The sequence below is a fragment of the Pseudonaja textilis genome, chromosome 1 (assembly GCF_049901715.1).
Source record: "Pseudonaja textilis isolate UNSWEBS1 chromosome 1, rPseTex1.2, whole genome shotgun sequence".
Classification (NCBI taxonomy): Eukaryota; Metazoa; Chordata; class Lepidosauria; order Squamata; family Elapidae; genus Pseudonaja; species Pseudonaja textilis.
The window spans coordinates 265,677,564-265,697,440 of NC_141990.1; the positions used below are offsets into that span (position 1 = coordinate 265,677,564).

At 37.7% G+C, this 19,877-nt stretch overlaps 1 protein-coding gene and 1 long non-coding RNA gene across 3 annotated transcripts in view; one reads left to right on the forward strand and one right to left on the reverse strand.

The window, feature by feature from the left end:
• Positions 1 to 206: 206 nt before the first annotated feature.
• LOC148128185 (uncharacterized) lies at positions 207 to 2,993 on the reverse strand. Its single transcript, XR_015740993.1, has 3 exons — positions 2,793 to 2,993; positions 2,483 to 2,660; positions 207 to 2,325 (listed from the first exon to the last, which is right to left on the reverse strand). It is a non-coding gene; the product is annotated as an uncharacterized LOC148128185 (long non-coding RNA).
• A 242-nt stretch (positions 2,994 to 3,235) lies between these two features.
• PALS1 (protein associated with LIN7 1, MAGUK p55 family member) overlaps positions 3,236 to 19,877 on the forward strand; it is a 56,117-nt gene continuing 39,475 nt past the window's right edge. The window contains exons 1-2 of one of the 2 annotated variants that reach the window (XM_087921686.1): positions 3,244 to 3,520; positions 7,751 to 7,941. The gene's annotated coding sequence lies outside the window, so the exon portion shown is untranslated. Of the gene's footprint in view, positions 3,521 to 7,750; positions 7,942 to 19,877 lie in introns of both variants that reach the window. The other variant, XM_026708462.2, reaches the window with a different exon arrangement.

A 19,877-nucleotide genomic window follows, 5' to 3' on the forward strand; every position in this document is an offset into this window, starting at 1 on the left:
CTTAGTTTATTTGGAAATATCTTTATAGTTATGATTGAATCAAAAATCTACTTGCAACATAGAATTTCTTAATCACTTTTTCTATAATTTTGTACTGAAAAATCTGGATTCCTAATTTTAAGCCCAATAAAAATATTTTACTGATGTTCGTCACTTATCAAACAAATTTGTAAACAGTCAGACAGGTATATCATACAGACGTTTTCCCGCTTTGAATATATAAAATTGATTGTTTATTCAGTCAATACAATAAGCTAAGATTTCTTTATTCGTGGTTTACTGAATAAACTACGTATGTTTCCAGAACAAAGGAGACAATAATTAAACCATTCTATCAGTGGTGGGATTCAAAAAATTTAACTACCGGTTCTGTGGGCGTGGCTTGGTGGGCTTGATTTGGCTTGGTGGGTGTGGCAGGGGAAGGATACTGTAAAATATCTATTCCCATACCACTCCAGGAAAAGGTTACTGAAAAATCACTCTTGGGGGAAAAACCACTCTTGGGGGAAGGATACTGCAAAATCCCATTCTCTCCCCATCCCACTAACCTGCTCTCCAGCTCCGTTCTCCTGTGCAGGGCAACAAAGGATCCAGCCGATCAGCTGGGACTCAGGAGGCAGAGAATAGATGGGGGTGGGGCCAGTCAGAGGTGGTTTTCCAAACTACTCAAAATTTCTGCTACCGGTTCTCTAGAACTGGTTCAGAACCTGCTGAATACCACCTCTGTATTCTATGATTCAGCCACTGACTTTCCACTTCTACTATGTATTCTATCTCCCCACCACACACAAAAAACTACTCCTATATTTCTCATGGAATTTCATGAGCGCTTACCTATTGCTATGTTTACTCAATCTGAGTATGAAGAAGTTCCAGCACTGGCGTCACTTGGATGAAAGATCACTGTAATATTTTTTTTAAATGGCTTTACAGACATTCCTTGACTTACAACAGTTCGGTTAGTTACAGCACTGAACGAAGTGACTTATGACCATTTGTCACATTTATGACCCTTGCGGCATCCCTCGGGTCAGTGATCAAAATTGAGACACTTGGCAACTGACTCATATTTATGCCGGTTGCACTGTCCTGGAGTCAAGCGATCACCTTCTGACAAGCAAAGTCAACAGGGAAGTCAGTTTCACTTAACAACCATGTTACTAACATGGCAGTTACTAAGTGCAGTGATTCATTTAACAACTGTGGCAACAGTTGTTAAATTTTGGGCTCAGTGCAGTAGTGAGGACTGCCCATACTTGCAAATATACAAGAACAGTATCAACGAAAACAAACAGAAGATATAGATTTGCTTCTACTGAGAAAAACTGAAGAGAGATACTGAGTAGTAGCAGCAGCAACAGTTGAAATATGAATAGGAGTGCCAGTAGTTGGAACCCCAGAACTTGGAATGAAAATATCAGCTAATTTTTAATTCCCCTTACTGCCTGTCCTTTTGCTGCCAAAGTACTAAGGACCAATTTTATCTTGAATTGATGAAAGCATTTAGCGAGAGAGGAAATGGCCTTGGGTTTTTTTTTCTAAAAGTGGGTAACTACAAAGCCTTGGCCCTCAGGTTACTGAGCAAGCATTTTCCTGATGAAGTTTAATTCAACAATGGGCAGCTGGAAGCTGAGGGATGCATGTGCTCCATTTATCCCTTCTTTACTATCCAGTTTTTTCACATCTTGTTAACTTTTTCTGATGAGTATTCTCTCCCCAAAATAGCAGGCTGATCTTATCAAATCTTGAAAGTTAGACAAGATCAAGTCTAGAATGGGAGATTTCCAGGGAGTCTACCAGCACTGTATATTAGACTGGAAAGTTTTTTTTTAAGCTAGAAAAAAAAAAGACCAATTATAAACTGTTGCCAGGAAAACTGAACTCAAAATCACGTGCAGTTGCGCATCCTAACTTTTTTTGTGAGAAAATCATGTTTTGTGATTTAATACCCAATATATTAAATAATTTCATAAAATTCATAACATCAGAAACTAACTCCTCAATATAATACAAAGATTATCCTTCAAAGAGACAACAGGATGAATCATCTATGAAACAGAAATTGTGTTTGCTGAAGGCATTTTTCAGGCTGTACTTTAAAAAACACAGATAATAATGTGACATTATGAAAAATTCTGCAGTAAGCGAATTGTTACATCATAATCAGTTGCAGGAGAGTTATAGATGATGGTTCCTCTTTAGCTTATTGAAAGAATATACTGAAACAAATATGCATGAACACTGGAAGGACAACACATTTTCTCCACTGCCACATTCACAGATGACACATATTCTTCTTTGGGCTATTTTAGTAGAAACAAATGGCTAGAGAGAATAAAAATTAAAAAAAAAATATGTTCCTTCCTAATTGAGATATTTTTTACTTATTAGTTTAAACTACAATGACCATATGTCAATTACTATAAAGGGCAGTTGTTTACTTCAGAAAATTGTCCTTTAGATTTATTTTTCAAAAACTCACCTTTGTCCTTTTTGTCATTTACTTTTCCTGTACAAATGGTACCACTTAATGCAGACTTATTACATAAAAGCTTTTTGATGCTTACTTCTTATAACTTCATAGCTTTTTGTGCTTTTTAGATATTTTGCTCAAATAAACATTTTTGTAAAGTTTTTCTTGATTTTGTTCTTGGATTTTCCTTCAAAGTAAAGTTATAAACAATTAGGGGTTGTTTTTTTAAAAAAATCCTTATGAACCTTTTTCAGATTTTGCCCGTTTTCCAGGTATTTTTTTTTCCCAAAGAAATATAGTCACCGTGTTCTAAATTTACATTTGCCTTCTTTGAGAAAGGTGATGCTTGATTAAACCATTTCACAAATTAAAAGGGCTGAACATTATAAAGACAAACATTTTCAAAGATCCTCCATGCAGGTCCACCTTAAAAGCGTAAGAAGTATAACTTGGTTTGCAGCCTGCCGTCACCACGGAAATACAGACAGCTATGAGAAATGCCACCGCCCCAGTTTGTACCGACGGGGCACTCAGCTACCCAAAGACACCCAGCGGGGACGTCGCTCAACCTAGCAAAGCCGGAGAGAGGCTGCCGAGGGCGGGGCAAGTTCGTTCGGGGCCGCGGCGGCGGCGACGTCACGCAAAGCTCCGCGGCCCGGGAGTGGCGCACCGCCCCAATCATGCCTCGCGCCCTTGCGAGGCGGGGCTTGAGGCTCGGAGGGCGGGCGAAGCTGCTGTACACATGCGCGCGGGGTGGGGGGTGTGGGATGGGGGCGGGGCGGCTTGTGGGACGGCGGTTTTGTGGCCGGAATCCGGCACGGGAGGGAGGCGGCCGAAGTTGCCGTGCTTGACTGACTCTCGCTAGGCGGCGGCGGCGGCGGCAAAACCGGGAAGCTTCTCTCTCTCTCTCTTTCTCCCCCCTCCCCACCTTCGTCGCCTCTTGGTGGGAGAACTCCGGAATTGGAGCGGGAGCTGCGTGCCTCTCTCGCTTTCGCCTCGCACCTGGGCTATGCCTCGGCCGGCATTGCTGGCGGTAGGAGCGTGAAGGTGAGGCCCCATTTCTCCTCTTTGGTCCTCCTGCTGCTGCTGCTGCTGCTGCCTGACAGGTGCCTCAGCCGAGGTCGTCGTATCTAGGCTCCCTGACCCCGACATTCGCCCCACTTACCTTCCTTCCCCGCCTTTATTGAATCCCTGTGGGGGCGCTGCTTCCAGTTTGGGGCCCCACAGGTTGGCTGCTCCTCTCTTTCTCCCCCGCACTGCGCTCCTTTTCCTACCCCCCGCGCGAACTTTCATCGTTGCAGCCTGGTCGCCTCCTGCACTCGCCCCCAGCCCCGCCTTTTCCCTCTGCCTTTTTCCCCCCTCCCCTTCCTGATTGTGTTTGTGTTTCGCTCTCTCTCTCGCTCAATCTCTCGCTCTCCCCGCTCCCGAGTATGAATTGTAAAGGGGCTCTTTCCGCGTCCTGATTCTTTCCCTCGAATGGTTTACTAGCGGGGCTGTCTTTATCTCTCCAAGGGTTTCATCTTGCAGTGATCGCCAGACATGTGGGACACCCGGTTTGGGTTTTTGGTTTTTAAAGGCTGCTTCCTGGGTGCCTGGCACGAACGAGGGGGAAACCAAGTTAGTTTCTGTCTCTTAAGGATTCCTGGATGCAGCAGCTATTTCTATTGCTGCCTTGCCCACGGTCTATTTCGGTGCGTCCTGCCCTTAATCCTGCCTGCCTTCTTTCTCTGACCTACTGGAAGTCCTATGCTGGGCGAATTGGCCTTGTTTAAAGCTATTAAGCCCTAAGTTGTTTTTGCAAAAGGAATTACTTACCCGTACGCCCAACAACACTGCATACAGTATTGGGATTCTTGTAATGTTTCTGGTGTGAGTTAATATAACCGGTAGCTCTAAGGAAAGTTGGCTTGATAAAATAATTGTGAAGAAACCTCAATGAACGTTGCGCCTCTGATTGTATCCGGTAATTCCAAAAGCTTCAAGCTATTCCTCGGATTGGTTCTGTGAAGACTTGAGAAAATTGAAGCAATTTAGCCTTTTCTTAATATATGCCTGCATTGACATAAATGGTAGATGAGCTTTTATTATACATTAATGGTGTCTTATTATATCTTGTCTTGCAAAAAGAGCAATAGACATAATATTTGCTGTTTTAAGCCAAATTTCCAAGAAGTTTCAGACCATAGTATAAAGTTTTGCACTCAAAGTATTTTTTTTTCTTGAATTAAAATCCTTTTCTTTCTTTAGTACTTGATTAGCATTATTTAAATGAAAAATACCTATATTTTATTTTAAAACGTGTAAGAGAGGGGCTTATTTGTGGTAGTCAAAAGGGTTAGCTTTATTTCTCTTAGCAAAGGATGCTAAACTCCAACAAATGTAAATGCAAGTTAGGATAACAAGATAGAGCATTGTCTTTTTAATTATGTAAATGTATCTGGGAAAACATGTAACGGATATTTTTTTAAATAATGTCTGTTGATATTTATTTTCTTTAAACTTATTAGTCAGTTAATATCTGGTGAATTGCTGAAGTGAAAAGTTAAAGCAGTATTAATATCCATTCTTTATGGAAAAAAAAAACATACCGGGTTCAGTTTAATAGTTAAAAGCTTTCTAATTAAAAAGCATTTTGTTGAAATCTGCATATTTTTAAAAGCAGATGATTTGGAAACAGCAGTGCATATGATTTGTTACATACCAGTGAGTCAAGAATGTAAACAAATAATGGACTTCAGCCATGTTCTTAATACTCAGATCAAAGTTTCTCATGATATCTCTTGCTATGCATACTCAACTGCTGCTTCCAAGATAAAAGATTTGAGATTAAAAAAATAATTCTTTCCCAAATAACATTACTAAGACATAATATAGTTAAAGCAATCTTATACATAACTAAAAATAAATTACATTGAAATCAGTGGGATATATTTTTGAGCAGATATTCTATTGGCCACAAAAATATGGCCTCCTTTGATTTCAGTATGCCATATTATTGATGCTTATTTATTTAATTTATATTATATGCCTAACTGGTTGGAAAACAACAGAATAAAAACACTTGAAAAACAACCTAAATTAAGAGCAATATGTTTAAATCTCATTCAAATTAGTACTTAGTAATTTATGGATCATAGTGTGATTTGCATTGGTTTTTAAAATAGTCATTTTATTGCTGCCATATTTTAACTGGTTTGAATAATGATGTTTGGAAAGGCCGCTAATATATCAAAATGCAATATAGCTTCTTTGCTTTTGCATTCCTGAATTGTTGTTGGACTTTAGCTGGAAAGTAGTTTGCCATTGTATAATCATACTTTACCTAACTCTAGCTTACATTTGGAATCTTTTGTCTGCAGTGGGAAATGTTTTTGGGAGACATTAACTGCTTATTTATTTAAAAGATTTATAAGACTGCCTCTTCACAGTTTGTGATTCTAAGTTGCATTAAAAAGATTTTTTTTTAAAAGTAAACATGTTACAAAAGAAAGAAAATAACTTTTTCCTTTTCCCATTTTAATAAGGAAAGTTATTAATTTTTAGTTCAGACAAGATGAATTCTAAATTTAATGCCTGAATAAGAATATTTTGGTATTGATGATGTAAGAGCTGATCACTTAGACTGTTTTGTTCCTGCTGAATAGTCTGATAATTCAAACTGGGACCATTGAAACAATCAACTGGTAGTTCTCGACCTATCACCATAGTCAAGCCCAAACTGTCTGTTGCGAGACAGTTAAGTGAGTTTTGATCCATTTTATGACCTTTCTTGCCATAGTTGCTAAGTGAATCACTGCAGTGGTTAATATGATTATTAAGTGAATCTGACCTTCCCCATTGACTTTGCTTGTCAGTGAATGTGAAATTGCAGAGGTCAGAATAAGACATAGCTAAATAAGGAAATATTATTGGAAATACTCTCAAAATTAGAGTATAATAACTTATCACCATAATAGCTTTGATGTATCAGCTTCAAATAAAATAAAAAATAAATTTAAAATTTGTTACATGTTGTATATATATTTATATATATTTAAAATGTTGATGCTTGTGAAATATTATTCAAATAAACATGAATTTTAGAATTGGTATTAATGATGATGACTGTACCTTTCTGGGATGAATGTGTAGAGCAGATGTCATTAGCTTTCATTTCTTCCTCTGATATGATAGACTTAACCTCCAGAATTGTTGAAGAAGCAGAAGCTAATAAATGTTTCTTCAGGATAGATCTCCTTTTTTCTTTGCTCAGCATTTTAAACTTTGAAAGTAATATTTAGGAAAAGCTATTAATTTGTCCCTGCTTAACTCTTTCAATGTGAAACAAAATTTAAAATTCCATACTTTATCTGATTCTGGTTTAGAAAAAAGCATATTTTCCAAACCATAGGTCACAAGATACATCAGGGGTCCTCAACCCCCAGGCCACAGCCCACTAGTGGGCCGCGGCCCATTTGAAAATAGGCAGCAGAAGTGGAAGGTGAGCATGTGCAGGTACAGCTCCATGTGTGAGCAGCTCAATTTGTGTGAGCAGCGGACAAGTTTGGAACTGGACCACAGAAACAGTTGGTGAGCTAGTATAGGCACAGGTTCACTTGTGCGAGCAGTGGGCGAGTGTGCACACATGCAGCTCCATTTGCACAAGCAACGGATAAGTTTGGAACCAAGTTGCAGAAGCGGTGGGTAAGCATGCACGTGCAGCTTCATTTAAATGAGTGGCAGGCACACATGCCCTCTGCTCGTGCAAATGGACTCGTGTGCTTAGTCAAAGCTCACACAGAACCATTTCTCTTCCTCCCCACCCGATGGTCCTTAAAGCCAGAAAAGTTGGGGATTGCTGAGATGCATACATACATACACTGCATACTCCTCATCCATAATATGCAAAGAGCAGAAAAAGTATAAAAGTATAAGTCTACCTTATAATGATTGGTCTTGCAATTGATCCTTGCTTCCACCACATATATACATACAGTACATCTCAAATGATGGGTTTGGTTTTCTTTAATCTTTCTGAGAATCTTATACCCTTTATCCACCTATATCTTTTTTGATGTTCTGCTTTTAAATCCATTTCACCGTCCTTCATATATTTTGACCTATACAGTTAGTCCTTGAGTATGACCATAATGGAGCCTGCCCATTATAGTCACAAGTTGTAATGGTTGTAAAATAAAATTACAACATTTTTGCAGTAGTCATTAAGTGAATGAAGCAGTTGTAAGTGTGAATATTAAGCAAACACAGTGATAATAAGTGCAAATCTATTTACTATAGGTGCAGTTTTGTTGAAAGCCAGAAATGCCAGTTTTCAGTCAAACTTTTGTAAAACATGGTCATATTATGTGGAATGCTGCAAATAGCTGTAAATGCGGCCATGTTGCTGAGTGTCTGAAGTTTGGTCATATGACTGCAAGGACTGTGTGACCATCAGAACTTTGGATCCAGGTTGTAAGTTCCCTTTTCAGGTAGGTTGCAACTTTGAATGCTTGCTAAGTAATTGGTCATAAGTTGAGGACTACTTATCACTAGTTTTTATATTAAATCCATAGTAATTCATTACTTATTCATCTGTTCCCTATATCCCATATTTACCATGTCCAATTCTTAAATAATCCATTTCCTACTGTATTCAACTTTTGTTTCTTCAGGCATAAGCAAACCTCACTTCCTTATAACAAAATGGACAGACACCTATCTTGTTCAAAACTATTTTCAGTTAATTTCAACAAACTTTAATTCCTCAAAATAAACCACTAGGTTTCTACCAGTATTTTCATACTTTAGTATTTATTTTTATTTCAAGTGAACTTGCAATGTTTCCTGCATTTTTTCCTGTCATATACAGCTGTCTTAGTCTTTGGTACTGTAATACTCTTTATTCTGAAGATGCTGTGAATAACTTGAAGTGCTGCTTTATAAATTTCAAACTAAAAGTAAAACAATTTGTCAGCTGTAAAATGCTAACATGTAACAAAACTTTCTCTCCCTACAGCCCTACTTTTCTTTCCTGTCTTTCCTTTTCTTCAGTGTCCATTTTTCCACAGTTCACTCTTGACACTAACAATAATTTGTCTCCTAGTCAAAACATCTGATCGTTTGTATCCATTGCTAGTTGTGGTCCATATTTCAGCAGTGTAATTTGTTTAGTTACAGCATGCTTACAATATTCTATATGATCTAGAATCTCTAAACTAGAGTCTGTCTTGCAAGCAAACATGTTGTCTGGATAACACCAACTAGGAATTATCTGTGATATACTAAACAATTTGCTTAGGTTAAACGTCTCTCTGGGTTGTGTAAGTTCGGTACTTAATTCTAGTTTTTCTCAACTGAAACTCTTGGGTTCCATGAGATTTTGCGATTGGTAGAAAAAAAATAAATTTCCCATGCCATGTGATATTAGCAATTGAACTTATGGGAATTTTTATGAATCAGGACTCAGCTGCCAGCCTGCTCCTTTGTTTTATTATTAACATTGTAAAGCTAGATTGTAGGTTAGAAGTGAATTGCATTGTGAAGTTTTCAAGGTTTTTAAAATATTTTTATGCAGGAGTTCCCTGAGACCTAAAAAATATTTTAAATGTTCTTCCAAAATAAAAAGTTTGAGAAAACAACTTGAACCAATGAGTTTATCAATTAACAATGGCTAAAACAAAAAAACCTTCTTTTGGATTGCAAGATAAATAGGATGCAGCTCAGTTAAGTGAAAAGAAGGGAAGTAGATGGATGCTTGGCTTATGTAATGGTATGTGGGAATGATCTTGAGACACAAGGGAAAAGATGCTGTCTAGGCAACAGTCGGACAAGAGCTTGCAGTTGTTTAACAATCAGAAAAAGAAACTTAGGAACGATCTGCTCTAATTGATCAGGCTGTAAAAAGAGATGGTAGGAGGTCTGTACTTTCAGACTTGCAAGATTCTGTCAATGTAATCTTACAATAAAGTAAAATTAGATCATCTGGTTCTGTTTTCTATTTGGTTTATCTGAGAGGGATAACAACTTACTATAGTCTCCAGAGAAGACTCATTCCAGGATTGGCTATCATGTCTCCTGTTCCAAGAGTCTTTTTCTTCTTCTTCTGATTGTAGGTACTCCTTACTTACCAAACATACATTCAGTGACTTTTAAAGTTAAAACAGTGCTTTAAAAAACCTTATAGCCCACTCTTCTCAGCATCTCTCAGTCATGTGATCATCATTTTAGTCAGAACCCCTCTTGTGTCTGTATTCTCCCTCTATTCTCTCAAGATGAGGAGGGGAGAAAATGACCAAGTGATTTCTGTAAGTAATCTTAGAGAAATTTTGCAAGAGAGTAAGCCGTTTGCTCTTGTATATATCAGAAGCAATGCAATATCAGTGGGGAAAAGGAGGCAAATCTTTTCAGACAAAAGAGAGGTTGCCTACATAGATTGCTTGCTCTCTGTCCCTAGCAGAGAGATTGAAGAAAAAGGAATTTCAAGAGAGTAAGCTGCTTGTATACCATGTCTATGGCTCCAGCCCCAGGTTGCGACACAATCACATGGTTTTTGATGTGTACAAGACAGTAACCATGCAACTGAGAATGCCAAAGGGCCAGGAGTGGTTAGAAGGAAAATAAAAACCAAACTGAATAATCTTGTCTCTTTCCAGCTAGAAAGCACAGTTGCACTCATTTGATTTCCCACTTAATGACTGGTTCACTTCTCAGCAGAGTTGCCAGTCCCAATTAGTATCATTAAGCGAGGACTATCTCTGCTTTTTAAAAGTGTTTAAGTACTATTTATAGGAGTTGTAAAATACAGTGCATAAATAAGATATGGATGATTTGAAAAAAGGATTAGATTAATCAATGCAAGAAAAAGCTATGAATTCCTGCAAATAATTATTGTGCATTGCCTTCTTAACTAAAGAAACTGAATCTCTAACCTGCTGAGAAAATGAACTTGATGATACTGCATTCAGTATCATCATTCATTGCATTCATTACATGCTTGTGATATTTTCCATAGATGTTTGCATGGCATTGTAAGAAGAAAATGGCTATTGCTAATCTTAGAAAAGTGAATAACATGCAGGTAGTCCTCACTTTACAACCAATTCACTTAATGACTGTTTGAAGTTGTAACAGCACTGAAAAAAAAGTGACATCGCCATTTTTCACACAATGCAGCATCCATGTGGTCATCTGATCAACATTTGAATGTTTGGCCATTGGCATGAAGCATTGTCCCAGGGTTATATGGTCATCTTTTGTGATCTTTTAACAAGCAAGGTCAATGGGGTAGCCAAACTCACAGTGTTACTTAAAAGTTCTGACAAGAAAGATCATGAAATGAGCAAAACTCACTTAATCTTGTTTGGCAACATAAATTTATTCTCAATCAATTTTCAGTTTGGGAATAGATTCATATTCTTGTCTACTAATGGTTTTGAGTTGTCCACTAAGATGAGCCAAAAACTGAAAAGCTCTGTATTTAAAGATTCATTAGTAGGTCCAAGATATATTCTGCTTGATATTATAATGGGTTAATTTGTGGCTACCTCAACTATACAACTAGAGATAGGCAGTGTCTGAGATTGGTTGCTTACAGTGAGAATTTTTAATAACATTTTCTTCTTAATACTCACTTCGGGTGTGGTGATTGAGATTCTTTGTGGCCCTGAAGGCTTTTTCAAAATAGAGTGTAAAAATATTCATATTATTTTTAACTGGCATTACTGGTTCCTTACGGAAATTTAGGAGGGTCCTGCAGGCACATCAGGCAACACCTTGAAGCTCTGCGTTCCCACACATTTAAATCAATCATATTGGAATGAATAGAAGAGATCCAGTACTTCACTATGTTTTATTTATTAACTATGTTTTTATTCTGATTTTTAGAAATCGGTCACATTGGCTTAGGTCAGTAAGAGCAACAGCTCTAACAGGAAATCTACATCAGTGAAGGGGGTAAAGGCAAAAATAGATATGGAAGATTGTTTCTAGACTGAAAACAAACGGTCAATATTTATATTCTATTTTAGTTTTGCTATTCTTGTTTTAATGATTATTGGGAGTCTTTTACTTCTAAATTCTCTTCCCCTTGACTCTTGCATTTTCAAGTAAAGACCTTCAATGAGACATAATCTTGCTGGCAAAAAAGGAAAAGCACAATCCATTCATGCTATCTGATTCATGGTTATGACAACTTTTACATGTAATTCAATTAAAATCAACTTAAAGCTTTTAGGACTGCAGTTAGTTTCTGTCATTTTTTGACTAGATATCTTAGATTCTATTTTGTATACAGTGCTACTTGATTTTCCACATGTAACATCTCCAAGTATATAAAGCATATTCCCAACTGGCTTGCTTTTTTCAGATGTGTGAACTTAACCCCATTTCAGTAAGCCTCATGACTGACATTAATCCATTGTTATGTCTGTAAGCTGTGTCTACAAGAACCTTCATCATATTGTTATAGGAATATCCAAAAAATTAAGGACATAGAAGTTGGTTGCATTGATAGCCCTAGGAAAAATTATAATACAGATATATTTGCAAAAATGGTGGGAGAGGAGAAGGAATAAATAGGTGTATTTCTCCCTTTGTCATAAAGGGATTTTACCATTTTTTTGCTATTTTTCTGTCACTGCTTTTTTTTTTTTTTTTTAGAAGTAACCTAGCATTTTGGCAGGCTGCTTGTCCCCTCTCTGAGTGTTGGGTTCAAGAGGGTATGACTTCTGTTTTCTCATTTAGTTACAGTACATTTATCATTGTAATATCAGAATGGCTGGGGATGGAAAGTTCTGGTACGTTCTTTGTAAAGATAGAGTGTAAGTAATTTTCTGAGGCCAATCTACAAAGTGTTTGTAGCTTGATTTCAGAAGAAATGCTTTAAATATTGACCTTCTTGTACTGCTAGAGATCAAAGTTCTTTTTCTCTGGGACAGGAAAAAAATGATACATAAAAGAAAGGTAATTGTGTCTGAGGCTTGCAAAATAATTTATCTCATTGCACACTCTGAAAGTTCTACTCAGTGCAAAACAAGTTGCACTGAATGAAACTAAACTGATGATTCAGAAAAGCCACTCCTAATTGAAGTAGGATAAGTGATCAAATGGCTGAAAGTTCCTTTCTTATGAAATTATAAAATATTCAGGAGTGTCCCAAGAAAGTATTCTTTGTTTCACTTTACAGTTATGGAAGTACATATTTTTTTCCCAAGTTTTATTGGTCTGCCACCCAAAATCTTCATCACAATGGGCAGTCTTCTAAATTTCACAATATAAATGTATTGTATTGTAATTTATTCAAATTGCCAAAGTCATACAGAAAGAGAAATAGTAATCTGTTAAATTTATTCCTTTTCCTGTTATTCCCTATTCTTGTTATAATTGTTATAAGAAGGGAATCACAATTATAATATGTTCAAAGCAGGGGTGGGATGCTACCAGTTGTCTGGCTCTATAGAACCGGTAGCTCTGAAGATCAGCAGATACTGAACCAGTTCTGTGTCTGCTGCTGTTTGGGCCACCCACCCGCCCCAGGCTCTTACCTGTCCTTTATTTCCTGCTTTTTCAACCTCAGCTGCTTTGCACAGCGCAACGTAGTCACCGAACCGGTAATAACACCGGTTAAATCCCATCACTGGTTCAAAGGTTGATAGGCAATCATCTTTTGGAGATATGTTCATTTAGATTTCTGCTGTACAGAAGAAATGGCTTTACATTTTCAGAAAGAATTAATCTTACATTGTTGGATTATTCTGAGACAGTTGCCTTGTTGTACCTTAAAAATATGGTAACATTCATTGCTCTTTAGGTAGGTTGAAGACATGACTAGGGCCGAGTTTTCTTAAAACATTATTTCTGAGATCGGATTACTGCTTCCTGGAAATTCTCTGCAATGTAGTAAACTTTAAAGAAGTTTTAAGCATTACAATTATAGGAAAAATGTTATACTGTAATAATTAAAGTAGTCTAGAGCAGGGGTCTGCAACCTTAAACACTCGAAAGAGTCACTTGGGTCCATTTCCCATAGAAAACAAAACACGGGGAACCACAAAACCTGGGTGGGCGTGGCCAACTCAAGATCACGCACACCCACCCAGACACATGACCCTCCCAGCCATGTCCACCCAGATTTTGTGGCTCCCTGTGTTTCCTTTTCTATGGGAAATAGGTATCTCTCTGTCCCTCCCTCCCTCTCATCTCTCTTTTTCCCTCTCTATCTCCCTCTCTCTTATCTCTCTTTCTTTCATCTCTTTCTCTTTTTCTCTATCACCCCCTCCCTCTAATATTTCTCTCATCTCGGTCTTTCTCTTTTTCTCTCTCTCACCCTCTCTATCTCCCTCTCCTCATCCCTCTCTCTCTCTCTCTTTCTCTCTCTCTCTCATCTCTTTTTCTCTTCTCCCTCTCCCTCCCTCCCATCTCTCTTTCTCTCATGTCTATCTTTCTCTTTTTCTCACTGTCTCTCTCTCTCTCTCCCTCTCATCCCCCTTTCTCTCTCTTTCTCTCCCTATCTCCCTCCCACTTCCCAACCCACACACATAGGGAATAACTGTAAGGAAAGTCAACCATGTTCTCTCTGTCTCTGGAAAGATAAACCTTGCGTTGCAAAAGAAGTGATTGTGAGGCTGTAATCACTGCATTCACTTCAGAGAAGCATCATCCCAAGCAGCAGCACACTCACATAGGCACGCATATGCATCCTGCCACTCGGTCCAAAGTGGCCGGAAAACATAGTCCCTGGGCCCCCCTGAAGATGCTTGGCAGGCAAAGTATGGGACAAAACTCCCCCCCCCCCCCAGCACCAAGGCAGTGTCTGCTGAATCCTTACAAAACTGGGCAAGGCCGAGAGAGAACACTTGGAGCTGAATCTGTCTCTCTCTCACTGCCTGACTGGTGGAAAACGGCAGGCGACTACTTCCGGCTTTGTTGGTGCTGGGCGCCACCTGCCCTGCGCCTCAGAGAGTTGCCAGGGGCAAGTGGGGCAAATTTCTGTTGCTAAGTGAGACATTTGTTAAGTAAATTTTCCCCCATTATGACTCTTCTTGCCACAGTTATTAAGTGAACCACTATAGTTCTTAAGTTAGAAACACAATTACTGAGTGAATCTGACTTCCCCATTGACTTTTGCTTGTCAGAAGGTTACAAAAGGTGATCACATGATCCCAGGACACAGCAACAATCATAAATATGAGTCAGTTGCCAAGAGTCTGATTTTGATCACATCACCATGGGGATGCTGCAATAGTTGTAAGTGTGAACAGTGGTCTTAATTCACTTTTTAGTGCAGTTAAAACTTTGAACAGTCACTAAATGAACTTATAAGTTCTAATTATTTAGAACAGGGGTGTCACACTCGGGCCATCATGGCAGCTTCACATGATTTATCACGAGTTTTCCCTCCTTTGCTAAAGCAGGAATGAGCGTGGCCAGCATGTGACGCATCTGGCCCTCAGACCGCAAGTTTGAAAAAAGAGAATTAGTCTGTTTCTGCTTAAAATACAGATTATCCAGGATGGATTGGATTGGATAGGATGGGATAGGATAGAATAGAATAAGAATAGAACAGAACGAACAGAACATATTGGATACACAAGGAATTTGTCTTTGGTGCATATGCTCTCAGTGTACATAAAAAATACATTCATGAAGAATCATAAGATAGAACACCTAGTGATAGTCGTAGGATACTAAATAAGCAATCAAATCATACTAGGAAACTAAATAAAATATAAATCGTAAAGACACAAGCAACAAGGTTCTAGTCATAAGTGGGAGGGGCTAGGTAATAGGAAGGATGAGAAGAATAATAGTAATACAATCTTAGTAAATAGTTTGACAGTGTTGTGGGAATTAGTTGTTTAGCAGGGTGATGTCATTTGGTCAAAAACTGTGTCTAGTTGTTCTAGTGCAGTGCCTATAGCGTCGTTTTGAGCATAGAAGTTGAAACAATTTATGTCCAGGATGTGAGAGTCTATCCAGGATGTCAGGATATATCCAGGATGTCATGATAATTACTATAATGGCATTTCTTTACAGTGAAAATTACTTTGTAAATGTTTTGAATTTTTTATTTTGCATATATAGATAAATTCTATATACAATTAATATTGCAAGTATCTCCTTGAAAGAAACAGCCAAATGTTGAGTACTTCTCTGTTTAATATTTCAATAATATCTATGCAGTATTTATATAACTGATACATTATTTTGGATTGAATCTATTTTTAAGCGTACAGCATAAAATGAATTCTCACCTGGGTCATTAAAGTATTCAAGCAGTCTCAAATGACTGATGTAAAGCATATGTTTTATGTATTTGCTGTTCCAAGGAAATTTTGGTATCATTACTGCTACTTACTAGGGTGTTTTAGCCATTTGCCAATGGACCTGATAACTGCTAGAAGTATGCTGTACTGTGTAACATCTAGGAGTTTTTTTAGTTAAAAGGTTAACCTGAAATCTTACGGGAACCGGGAACCGTAGTGAGAAAGAAAAGGCTTGATACAACTTCATGATGTAATTTTTTTCCCTTTAGTAGCTGGGAAAGCTGTTGCTATAGAAACAAACATTCAGTTCCAGAGAGTGCCAAAGGAATGCTAATCTGGCCTAAATGAGAAGTTCCAGCTGTTGCCTAAAGGTGGAAAGGAATAAAAAAGGATAAAATCACATACCATTGTTTCAATGTGTTTGTTTGTTTGTATCCTACCTTTTTTGTTTATAACTCAAGGCACTAAACATATCTAACATACCTTTCTTCTATTTTCTCCATAATGACAACTCTCTTTACAATGCCGGCATGAGAATTTTATATTGATAGTAAAAACTGTAGTAGCAGAAAATAAATCCTTGTTAATTTAGATATTTCTCTCCATCTATATCAATGTAAACATAAATCAATTTCTATATTATTTATATATCTCACCTTTATTATTTTTACAAATAATTCAAAGTGGTAAACATATTCAGCATACCTTCCTTCTCCTATTTTCTTCACAACAGCCTCCCTTGTGAAGTGGGTTGGGAAAGTGACTGGCCCACAGTCATCTACCTGGCTTTCATGGTTAAGGCAGGACTTGAACTTACACTCTCCTGCTTTCTAGCCTGATGTCTTAAGAGTCTGCTTAGCCACCAGACTAAGAAAACTCTAAATTAGTAAAATTAACAGCAAACAAATCTGACTAGGACCTTGTCTCTTTTTTTATCAATGCTACATTTGATTCAATTCAATTAATGTTTTTTTATCTTACATAGATAAATTTACATAAACTGCTATGGCATTTCTTGTTACAATAATAACTAAAGGCAGATTGTGCTGATGATATTGTGGTTAAATAAAATTTTCATGAATCTGTTTTTTTGAAGAGATACCTTATATATATTACAAAATATTTTCTATTGCCAAATATTTATTACATTTAAAAAAGAAAAGTATACTTAAAAGATAGCTAAATACTATTTTTTTAAACTTTTTTACAAATTACAAATAATGTGTTACGTATGAAGGCTTACAGTTGCTATTACCTGTTTATAGCATCCAAAAATCATCTTCCTATGAAATTTGACATATCTGTCTGCCTAAATATTATTTACATTTATTTTAAGAGATCCAAAATGGGAAAGGCAGATCATTTTCAAATTCTGCTGAATCTATAGAACCAAAATATAGTATAAACTTTCAATAAAATAATTTGACCATGTAAAGAAGACCAATAATTGAATCCAATAAAATATCCTTTCCATTCATAGAAAAAAAAAGTCAGTAGCAGCTTCTGCCTAGGAGGGAAAATGGTTGTCATCAGAGGTGGTATTCAGCAGGTTCTGACCAGTTCTGGAGAACCGGTAGCAGAAATTTTGAGTAGTTTGAAGAACCAGTAAATCCCACCTCTGACAGTATCCTTCCCCTGCCACACCCACCAAGCCATGCCCACAGAACTGGGAGTAAAAAAAAATTGAATCCCACCACTGGTTGTCATCAGCATCTATTTTCCCCAGCTGTTACCAGAGTGACCCATTACTGATTTAGAAACTTGACCCAGTTCCTTTGAGCAACTTCTCAGGGATATAGCGGGTTGAGATATTTTCATTGCTTTAAAAAGCAGTACTGTGTTCAAATTACAAGGAAGTAGTTTTAAGCTATTAAAATGAGCTTGACTGTCAGACTATGGAGAGGCTGCTTTATAAATTAGTGAATATTTCATCAAGAACTCAAGCAGAGATTAGATGCTAATCTAGCAAAGATGTAGTAAATCATTCCCTCAGTAGGTGATTGAACTAGATATGGGGTGTCAAAATTAATTTGAGGGCCGCATTGGAGGTTGTGTTTGACCTTGGAGGGCCAGGGAGGCAAGTATGGCCAGGGTGTGTGTGGTCAGGTATGGGCATGGTCAGCCATGGCCGGGGGGGGGCGTGACACAGGACTTGTGTCGGGCACCTGTGGTGGCCAAGTGCTAATGCAGGACCCTCCCTCACTCTCCTTATAATCTCCTTTTTTTTCCTTTCCCTTTTCCTTCTTCCTTCCCCACTTTCCTTATTTTTCCTTCCTTACATTATTCCCTTCTTCCCTTTTTCTTTGTCTTTCCTCTTTCCCTTTCTCCTTTGTTTTGTTTTTAGTTTGTTTTGATAGTCCTCTGCCAACAAAAATGGAACTTGGGACGTGCAGTCCCCCATGCCCCGTTTTCACTGGCAGAGGGATGCAGGAGGCCGTCGTGGCTAAAAATGGGGCACGGGGTTGCACACTCTCCCCAGTCTCGATTTTTGCTCGCAGAGGCACCACGGGCTGGTCCTTTGCTGTTTCCAAGCTGTCCCCATGGGCCAGATCTAAGCATCCTGCGGGCTGGCTCTGGCCCCCAGGCCTTGAGTTTGACACCCCTGGACTAGATTATTTATGTAGCCCATTCCAAATCTATGAATCTGATTCCATAAAGGTAATTTTTGTTTAGCAATCACAATAGAGACCTATAAGTCATTTCCTAAGTGGAAAATCATGTTACCATGACAAACTAAGACATTAAGAGAAGCAACACAGCTAAGTAAAACATCATGTGACCACAACTTATGATTTTCCTTTTGCCTTTCATCACAAGACTGCAGGACACTGCAACAGTCATAAATGCTAGGATTGGTCAAATGTTGTTTTTTTAAGCACTATTGTAACTGGTTGCTGCATAAGGCTGTCGGTAAATGAGGACTATCTATATTGACAACATGTGTACAATCTATTTGCAAAGATTTTTAGTTAGAAAACAGATTATGATTACTGTGGCCAAATTTGTTCATGACAAATCTATTTTGTCATTGTTGATGCTGACTCCTAGTAATTATTGCTCTGTTTTCAAGATGCTCACAAACTGATCTCTATAATCTGCTCTAGAGATTAAAATCTCTAGTTCCTTGGATCCTTTTCACCCTGTCTCCCTTGAAGATAATGATATTTGCTGTCATCCATTTATCTTGCACTGCATTTCTTCCGTCAGGGTTTCTCAAGAAAATTATTGGCCAAAGTATTTCTTCATTATTTAGTTGATAATATTCATCTAAGGATTCCCCCTACAATTCTGGGCTACATGCCATGTCTTTTTCTCCTGTCTATATGTGTCCTTTTTTGCTTTTAGATTTTAGTAAGCTTTTCATATAACTAGTTAGGATTCTTCGGTTGTCTTCCATTGTATGCTCCATTAGATTTATTTAAGTTGTCCCTTTTTTAGGACTCACATCCCTCTTGAACTTCTTGTCCCATTCTCATGCAATAGAGTCCACATTGCTTAATTTTTATTAAAATCTACTTTTTGAAATTAAAACAAGTGAAGATTTCTGTCATCACATTGCAATTTTCCATTAGTGTTCCTAGAATTTCTAAATATTTTACTGAGTCTTCCCTGTTGCATCAGTATCTATGTCAAGAAGAGTTAATCCTCTTGTGCTTTCTACAGCGTTTAGAGAAACAAAAATACCGGGATTGTTTACATTCTCTGCCAGCACTACTTCCCTCTTTGGAATGCCTGTTACTTGCTTTTGGAAAGCATCAACACTTCTTGATGGGGCAAGTGACAATAGATATCAAAACAGTAGTGCTTTTATTCTGCTTTTTTAGCCCTGATGCTTTTTACAGTATTGTCAAGTTCGTTGATTAGGATTTATGAGCTTGCAACAGATATTGAATTGAATTAAATTGAATTGAATTGAATACTTTATTGGCCAAGTGTGATTGGACATACAAGGAATTTGCCTTGGTGTTAATACTCTCAGTATACATAAAAGATTCGTAAGAATCAAGAATCATAACATACAACACTTAATGATAGTCATAGGGTACAATAAGCAGTCAAATCATACTAGGAAACAGTCAATATAAATCGTAAGGATACAAGCGACAAAGTTACAGTCCTACAATCACAAGTGGGAAGGGATGGGTGATAAGGAGTGATGAGAA